Source organism: Delphinus delphis, chromosome 14 (genome assembly GCF_949987515.2).
Source record: "Delphinus delphis chromosome 14, mDelDel1.2, whole genome shotgun sequence".
Taxonomy (NCBI): Eukaryota; Metazoa; Chordata; class Mammalia; order Artiodactyla; family Delphinidae; genus Delphinus; species Delphinus delphis.
This window is the reverse complement of record NC_082696.1, coordinates 28978715-28987580: the sequence shown is the minus strand read 5'-3', so window position 1 is coordinate 28987580 and position 8866 is coordinate 28978715. Positions and strand designations below refer to the sequence as shown.

Sequence of the window (8866 nt, the reverse complement as noted above, 5' to 3'; positions counted from 1 at the left end):
ACCAGCTAAAGATGTACAAGGGATACCTAGTTTTCTCGAAATCTTTTCAAGCGGTTTTCAAGCACAAGTCTAGCCTAGTCCACACCCACCAGCCCCACCTCGCCAAGCTCTCCAACAGGCCGGGCCGGACCTGGGCACCAGGAAGGAGGAAAGGAAAACGGAGGAAGGGGCGGGGGAAAGTGACGGGAGCAGTGAGAGCCGGAAGTGGTTGGCTAGCGAGGAGCCCAGGAGCGCCCTGTCCGGCGGCGCTCTAGCCTCCGCGCGCTGTCTCTGTGCTCCCCCGCGTCTCGTCTATTTATTGTCGCGGGGAAGCAGCGGCCGCCCTGTACCCGGAACAACAAAGCACGGAAGACTGAGCCCGAGCCTCGGGGGCTCCTAGCAACGGGCCGGGGCGGGAGTTCCATGGAGACTGGGGAGCGCGCCCGCCTCATCATTATCCTTGTCCTCCAGCTTATCCTTCGCGCCCGCCGCAACCGGCAGCAGCGCTGCCGCCGCGTCCTCTGCCGCCGCCCGCTCTTCCCACGGTAACCCGGTCGGCGACCCTGGGCGGGGGGAGCGCGGGCGACCGAGCTGCCTGAGTGCCGGGTGCGGGGCGACTTGGCGCGGGGCTGCGTGTGCGGAGCCGGGGCCGTGCTGCGGGTGGGGTGTGTGCGGGCGGATGCCTGAGGGAGAGGCGCTCAGATGTAGGAAATTGGTCCGGGGGCCGAGGGAGGGTCCAGTTCTTAGGAGGACAGGGTGATATTTGGGGGTCTCATCAGGGATAACCGGTTGGGGGTGGGGCGTCACTGCCTGGGAGCGTTATCCAGCGAGGTGTAGGATAAGAAAAGAGGTATTTTATTTTTCCTGTTAGCCACCACTGGGAAAGACAGGAGAAGGGAGATTCCCCATCCGTCTCTATGGAGCCCTCCCCCAGGGGAAGAGAAATCGTGCAAAGATGCTAGCGGGTCCGTTGCTTCCCAGAAAACTTCCAACGGCCTTTGCCGCGGCGAGCCGGCTCCCAAATAGCACCTTCGTCGGTTCCTGGTTCTGGCAATGCCAACAGCCTCGCTTTATGTTATTATTAGTAGTAGAATTAACAGAAATTAGACTTGATGAAGAAGGATCTGGAACTGAGGAAGATAAAATGGATAGTAGGTAGGGCTAAGCAGGGTTGAGAGTCGGGATAAGCAAGCGCTTAATGATAGCCAGTAGAAGCTCTAAAAGTAAATTTAATTGGGAATGACGGTTTTTAAACTCTCTCCTTCTGCCGAGATGTGCATCTGCGGGCTGTGTCAGTGTGCTCATTGCGATAGGATTCAGACTGCAGCCAATCCACATCTGTGAGCTCTCTGACTGCATCTGTCACCTGCAGTTCCAGAGCGACACTGGCAGTTAACCAGCGTTAGGCTTGTGTATTTAGGGTTAAGAACAGTGCCTTAAAACTGGCTCAAGGAAAGAAACGGAAACAAGCTTGGTGTGATTATTGTGTGAAGAAATAATAACAGATTCCTTGGGGAAACTGGGAAAGAGAAATATGAGAAGGTTCAGCTCTTCTAGTACAATCTGCAGTCTCTTGGAAAGTTTGAGAAAATGGCAGTTCATTCAAATCGAGAAAGGATTTTTATCACTGTGTGGTTTAAAGAATTATTCGCAGTTGATATGTTAAATGCCAGTTTATGCTATCTCTTTAAGCCTTACGTCTCTAACTATTTAATGGTTTTATGCTTTCCAAAACCATTCTAGGTCAGTAAATGAGGTTTTCCTGTGGCGTGCTGAAACGGCCATGTATGCATACTACAGTAATACTATTTTTGTGTCCAGTGGGAACAAAGCTCTTTATATAAAGCTGAAGATTAAAGATGAAAATAAAATTGATAAATAACAGAAGCAGTGATGTCAACCACAGTTTCTATTTGTTCCTTACCTTTTTCGCTAAGTCTGGCTTGTCTTAAGCAAATAGGTTTCATCCTTGTCCCCCAGCCCGCTTTTTTCGTAATGATCTGCCGCTCTGTGCTCTTGATTGGTTGATGCCAGAACAGAGTTTTTGACTTTGGCATTTTCATGGAATTGAGGTGCAGCATCTCTTGTTACGGAATTTCATATATGTGCAAAGAGGTGGGCAGTTTCCTTTGACAAAGATGGGAAGTATAAACATTGGGAAACTTAAAATTGCATTTTAAACCTCTTAAGAAGAAAAACCTAATATTGTCATCTTTAGGTTAGTGAATCAAGGACTTTTTCTTAATCTCTTCATGTAGCTGTACTTCTGTGAATGTTGTTCTGGGGGGTGACCACATTTGAGGGTATTGGACGTTGAGTCCCAGGATTTTCTCAGTGTGTATGAGACTTAGTGAGTTCCCTCAGTCTCAGGGCTGCCATCACACTCACTTCGTTTAGATTTTATTTGCTGTTGCCTCTATCCCTTATCCCTTCTGTGTTTGATGGGGGAAAGGATTTAAGCCCCGACTTCCACCTTTATTAACAATCCCTGCTTTCCCTGCTCTCTGCTCCAACACTCCCAACGTTTTGTGTTGTCTTAGTTCCTCTCCTTACTTAATCACATCCCAATCAAAAGTGATTTTTTATGATATTTGTATTATTTCTGTTTCTTATGGAATTTTCAACATATGTCCTTGGCCTGTATATCCTTTTCATTAATGTTACTTTGTCTGTTGCATTTTCCTTCTGTATCCCTCCCCTGATATGGAAAATGGAGTGATCATGTCAGATGCTCTGTATTTATTCTGAATACAACAGGTAAGAGCCTTAAACCAAGAATCAAGACTGCATTGAAATAAGACACGTAAAAATATTTGAACGTTTAGGAATAAAAGGTGTTTCAGAAGTCCAAGTGGTAACACTGTAATTGGAGATGTAGTCACTTTTTTAAAAATAAAAGAGTATTGTAGAGCCTGCTGTGTGTTTTTAATTGAACCTTAGATTTTCATAATTTGTACTCTAAAAACCTTTTCTTAACATCCATCTTTTCTGATCATTTTGCATCTGAATACTTGACTGAAATTACACTTTGCCAAATTAGAGGGAACAATTTAAGTGAGTCCCACAATTTTGTTTCATGTGGAAAATTGTCATGTCGAAATTTGTGTGGATGTATACATATATAGAATGTGCAGAGTTTGCTGCAAGGTAGAATGAATACATGCAGAATCTATAGCTGAATAGTTTTGGAGAGTGTTCTTTCTTAGCACGGGTGTGGCACAGTATTTAAAAATCAGCAAATATTGTATAATCTAGTTGAGTGGGTATTAGTGCTGTTTTTAGGTGAGGAGGCCCGTAATTACCTGGTGATTGATTTCTTTCTGTTGCATCATAGACCATGTGATGAATTATTATTGCTATGAAAAATAAAGTGTAAATTGATTGTAGAATTGATAGTAGAATGTTTCCACAATGGCTCAACACCTGTAGTGCTTTGAAAATTTAGCTGTATTGTGACATTTGAAATAATAAATAAAGATTTCCTGAAATTTACACTCATGTTTGTTGTACCTTTAATATGTTTGATGCCACGGCAGGTGTACAAAGCTGGATGGAAGTGTTTCTCTTCAGGTGCTTTTTGTGCACTTGTAGATAGCAGAGAAATGACATGCATAGATACTAAAACATGACAAACCTAAATTTGAATTTTAAATCCTTTATTACGTACTGCCTGGTGCTATAGTTATTGATGTATGGATTTCAGCGTGCCTGCTAAATTAGAAGTTTCTTGGGGATCGGGACTGTAAGTCGCCATCATATTGTATGTTCATGTTGCATATGTGTGTATTTTGAAGATTAACATATTAATAAAAGGATGTATATATATTTCATTTCTTTCACTTCAGAGACTTATCTAGTGGATGAGGGGAACCTTTAGGCATCTAATCTAATTAGGAATCTAATTCCTGATGCCTAAAATTAACTTTTTATACTGGCTGCAAATTCTAAACAGCAAAATTTCTCAAACATGATTAGGGCTTTTTTTTTTTTTTTTTTTTTAACCAATTCAAATAATAAAAATAATGGTTTACTGCCTTGAGTTGATACAGTATTTGCTCTTGTTACATGACTGCCACTTCGGGTAATTTCAGAAGGGTGAAAGAATATATTTATCTGAGGTCTTTCCAGGCCACGTAGACAGATTTGATTTTTGTATTGTGACACAATTTATTTAGAAGAAAAATGGAGTGTATGTGTTTGTACAGTTGTGAAAAAGCAAGATTCCAGAAGTACGTCATTAGTGGAAAGGAATCAGGTCATATCAAAAATTGTACTTATCTGGTCTTATCTTGTGACTAAAGGGTGACAGAATTCACAATTTGGTTTAAATGGCTTGTTTTGTAATGGAAGGTGTGCTGCTGACGATCCTATTAAATGCTAAAAAAACACAAGGTGAATTCTGGGACAGTTCAAATCAGCCTTCATATGGGAGTCCGTAATGAAGCTGTTTGAAATTTCACCAAAAAAATGCAGCACAAAACTTTGGCTGGCGATTTTGACCATGCAGTATTCATCCGTAAAGAAAGAATACTGAAAATCAGATTGCATCTGAAGGACAGTCTTCTCAGGACATGTGTGGATGACTCTTGGTACTATAATTGTGTTTACCATCATAGACTTCTGTCCATAGACCTTGATCCATGATACGTTTTTGTTTTTTAACTCACTAGGTGAGAACTCACAACATTTTGAAAGTCAGAATTTGTTTTTATTAACTAAATGGTTCCAGAGGTCAGGCATTAACCTTTTTCCTTCTGATAAATTACAAGTATTTTCATTGTAAAACCAGTTTTTTTTGTTTTTTTTTTTTTTTGTTTTTTTGCGGTACGCGGGCCTCTCACTGTTGTGGCCTCTCCCGTTGCGGAGCACAGGCTCTTGGACGCGCAGGCTCAGCAGCCATGGCTCACGGGCCCAGCCGCTCCGCGGCATGTGGGATCCTCCCAGACCGGGGCACGAACCCGTGTACCCTGCATCGTCAGGCGGACTCCCAACCACTGCGCCACCAGGGAAGCCCTGTAAAACCAGTTTTGATCAAAATCAGTTACGCTTTCTTGGGATTAGGGTTAGTATAGCGCTTAAGAGTATGGACTCTGGAGACAGGCTGCCTGTGTTCAGCGTGGTGGCGATGCTGCTTGTTAGTGGTGTGGCCTTGAGCAAGTTTTTTCACTGCCTTCGTTCCCCAGTTTCCTCATCTTCAAAATGGGGTTCATATAAGTACTACCTCATAGGGTTGCTGTGAAAAGTAAGTGTAAAGCACTTAGCACACTGTTCTGCAGAGTTAGCTGAAAAAATACTAGCTGGTGCTTGACTCAGTGGTGTGAGGTGTAGTACGTTAAAGGTGAACCATTAGACCACTCAGATGCTTTGTTTCTATCCTTTGGAGGCTATTAAAACAGTGAAATTGTTTGTGATGCTGGCTATTGGACTCATCTCTGCTGTTAGGTCTTGGGAGGGGGAAGCACTTTTGTTTTAATTTTGGATCATCACACAGACATCTGGTTATCACTTATGGCAGATGGATTCAGTAAAAAGAGACATCTCTGTTTCTTGGAAAAGGACGGCCAACAAAGCCCGGTCTGGCACCATGTTGCAGCTATTGAAATGCTATTTCCCTGTGGACTTCACTGCTTGTTTAGTTGTGTGGTACTTCTGAATAAAAGGAATAGACCCCAGTGGTTTCATTTAGCAGAATTAGCCCTTTTTTAGAAGACACTGTTTTTTACTTGTATAGCCTTAGGTGGTGGTAAACTTGAAACTTATTGGTGTCATTATCACTTGGGTTTTCTGTGTCACTATAAATGTGCTCTACATAGTAGCTTTCTTGTAATTTTAGAGGTAGCTGAAACTACTGCTGTGCTCCAATAATTCAAGTGGCTCGGGAATGACTGCATACGATTGCAAGATTATTTGTTTATGGTAAGGCTGACACCAAATACTGAGGCTGCCTAGTAGGGGATAACCTGATCATTATAGCTTTGTTTATTAGGCTGCTATTGAAATGGCTAACTTTTTAATGTTAAATCCAAATGTTTTAGTTTAGTTGTGTGGACCTTTGAAACTGTTGACTAGAAAATAAATATTTCTCTTAAGTACAATGTATCACAAACTGTTCTTTCCTATATTGGCTGATATGTAGGTCTTGGTTTTTAGTTGAAATAATATTTTTTATAAAACATATAGAAGTTTATATAAAACATTATTAAAAGTATGTTTTGCTTTAAATATACAGGGATAAAGTTTTATAATTCTTTCTTCTATATTGTGCAGTTTTTGTTTTAGTTGGTTTTTATAACCACCCCGCCAAGAAGATTGGCAAATATGCTTGTATTTAGAGGCATGACTTCTGTTTTCCTGATTGAAGAGAGTGACATTTAGTTGATACTGTTGATTTCATTGCGTACTAATAACTACATTGGCCAGAATAGATGAGGTATTGATATAATATTGTTAACATAATTCCTGTAGCCATCATGGATTCTGGGTCTAAAAAAATATGGAGATAAGCAAGGAAATGATCATGGCTGTTTCATATATATACTCGCACATGTATATATCCTTTAATTTTAGATATTCTGAGGATTGTATTGGGAGATTTTTAGGACAGCAGGTCTCCAAAGTGTCAATACTGTTGCCCAGAATAAAACCTGGGTGTTTTATTCTGTCTAATACATTGTTAACGTTTCCCCGGTGTTCTTAACACCACCCTTTTTCAGGGACAGGTGTTGCCATCTTTCAGATATGAAGATAATAAAATCAGTGTGTAACCCAAAAGCGCAAATCTGAAGATGGGCATTTGGTTTATGAGTATGGCCAACAATTAGAGACTGTATCATTGTTTGAACCTCTTAAGATTCACGATGAACCTGCAGCTTATGTGGAGCAAGAACCTCTCCATTCTTTTTAATTTGCCAGATACTTTTGTTGAACCACAAAACCTTTTATCTTTCACCTGCTTATGGCTGCAGTGAACCTCTTGGGCATCTCCAGTTTCTTGTATGTATGTGCAACCTAGTGAGGTTGTAATGAGCAACCGTTAATTGCTCATGGGTTGACCACATCCCAGGACGTGGCAGGTTAGGGTGGTGGTAGGAGCCACAGCCATGTTGAAGGCACAGTCACCAGTTCATTAGATCTTCCTCAACACCAACCTGGTGTGCTCATCTCAAAGGTCCACCAGATTGCTTAACTCAGTTCTCTCCTCTTTTTTGTTGTTGATGGGGGAGGACCTGAAGTAAGGGATGTGATGTGGCTCAACAGTTCACAACTGATAAAGAGCTCTACGAATAATACTTTTTCCATTATCTCAGCAGCATATTGATAATGTAAGTCTTTAGAGAAAACCTTTGGCTGGCCGGTAATCTTGAAAATTCTGCTTCAATGCATAGTGTAAACCTACTTAGGTGATAGTTTAATTTGTCTGTACATTAAGAATGTGTGCCTTTTAGTTACTCTTTGTAGGCTTTTTGTTTAGGGCCTGTTAAATTAGAAGAGTTTCAGATGTCTGAAACTATATTCTTAACCTAATTTGTCTGTATTGTATCCTCGCTCTCACTTTGTAAAGAGAGGAATAATGGCTTTATCATCGCACCCTGTTTAAAGGACGGTTGTTATGCTGAAGGTAACTGACAGGGTAGCTAGTCTATAACCAGCTTTCATGGAATAAACTTAGGATATGGATGAGTTAGGACCCTTGGGGCTGAAATGGAGAGTGTAGCTTAGGAAAGGGGAAAGAGAATATATACCAAAAGTGCTAAGGGTCTGTATGTGTGTTTTAACCAAAATTATTCTTTCCTTACATCAGAACGGTATTATATTTCTGTATTTGTGAAAACTCCTAGAACACAGTTGCCCTTTAGGACTTGGGGGTCTGAACTAAAACCGGTCTGTTGAGTTGATGACCAAGTGCCAGCCACTAAGCCACATTCTAAAGACATTTATATTAAATTGTTCTCTTTAAGGAGCATGGTGCCTACAGTCCAGTAGAGTGGACAGTTACAATACAGTCAGTGCCCTGACATGTGTTGGGCCCTCACTTGGGGTCTCTTCTGTCAGTGTTGCATGTGGCTGGCTCCTGCTTAGCCTTCCAGATCTCATTTTAAGAATAATCTCTCATCTCTGAGGAAGTTAAGGGACCTTCCTGGATCACTCTAGAGTTTCTCTTTATAACATAGATCACATTCTCTAATTATTTTCATGGCTTGTCCTTTTTCATTGTCTGTTTCTTCCACTGGAATACAACTGCCATGAGGGTTTCTTACCTGACTGTTTTGTTCTGAGCTGTATTCCCAGTGTCTAGCCGCAGTGCTTGGTTCACATCCGTTGCATGCTAATGAATACAGTTGTGAGTAAGAGTTTGTTAGTTGAAGGAGTGGGGAAGGGGCATCCTAGGCAGATATAAAATCAGGAAAGGGTCAGCTGTTGCAAGAGGAGTGGTAAAAAGTTGTGAAGCAGTTAAGGTGTGTTGGAAGTGGAAGATTAGGTTATAAAACTTAATTTGGAGACATGAAACTCACTGCATTCCAAGCTGTCTATGTAAGAGAGCCAAGAGATATTTATTTAAACAGGGGTGTGGCACAGTTAGGAAGACAATTCTGGTAGCTTATTTGGTAGATGGACTAAATTGTGGAGACTGCAAGCAGAGAATTCCACTAGAAGGCTGTAGCCTTAATGGCACGTGAAAGCCTAACGTCAAACACTGACGCTTGGGATGCAGAAAAGAAGCTAGACGAGAAGCTAACTGGGTGTAGGAGAAAAAGGAGAAATAAAGGATGATTCTGAAATTTCGGATTCAGGTTTGAGAGGGGTGGCGGCTCCATTAACTAAAATTAGGAATCTGGAGACAGCAGGTGTTTCTGAGGGGATTAATTATTAGTGTTGGATGTGTTGG

General features: G+C 41.5%; 1 protein-coding gene across 1 annotated transcript in view; it reads left to right on the top strand.

Moving 5' to 3' along the window:
- The first annotated feature begins 259 nt into the window (after positions 1-259).
- The window catches only part of TBPL1 (TATA-box binding protein like 1), a 31486-nt gene continuing 22879 nt past the window's right edge, over positions 260-8866 (top strand). Inside the window, exon 1 of the mRNA XM_060029938.1 lies at positions 260-524. The gene's annotated coding sequence lies outside the window, so the exon portion shown is untranslated. The remainder of the gene's footprint in view (positions 525-8866) is intronic.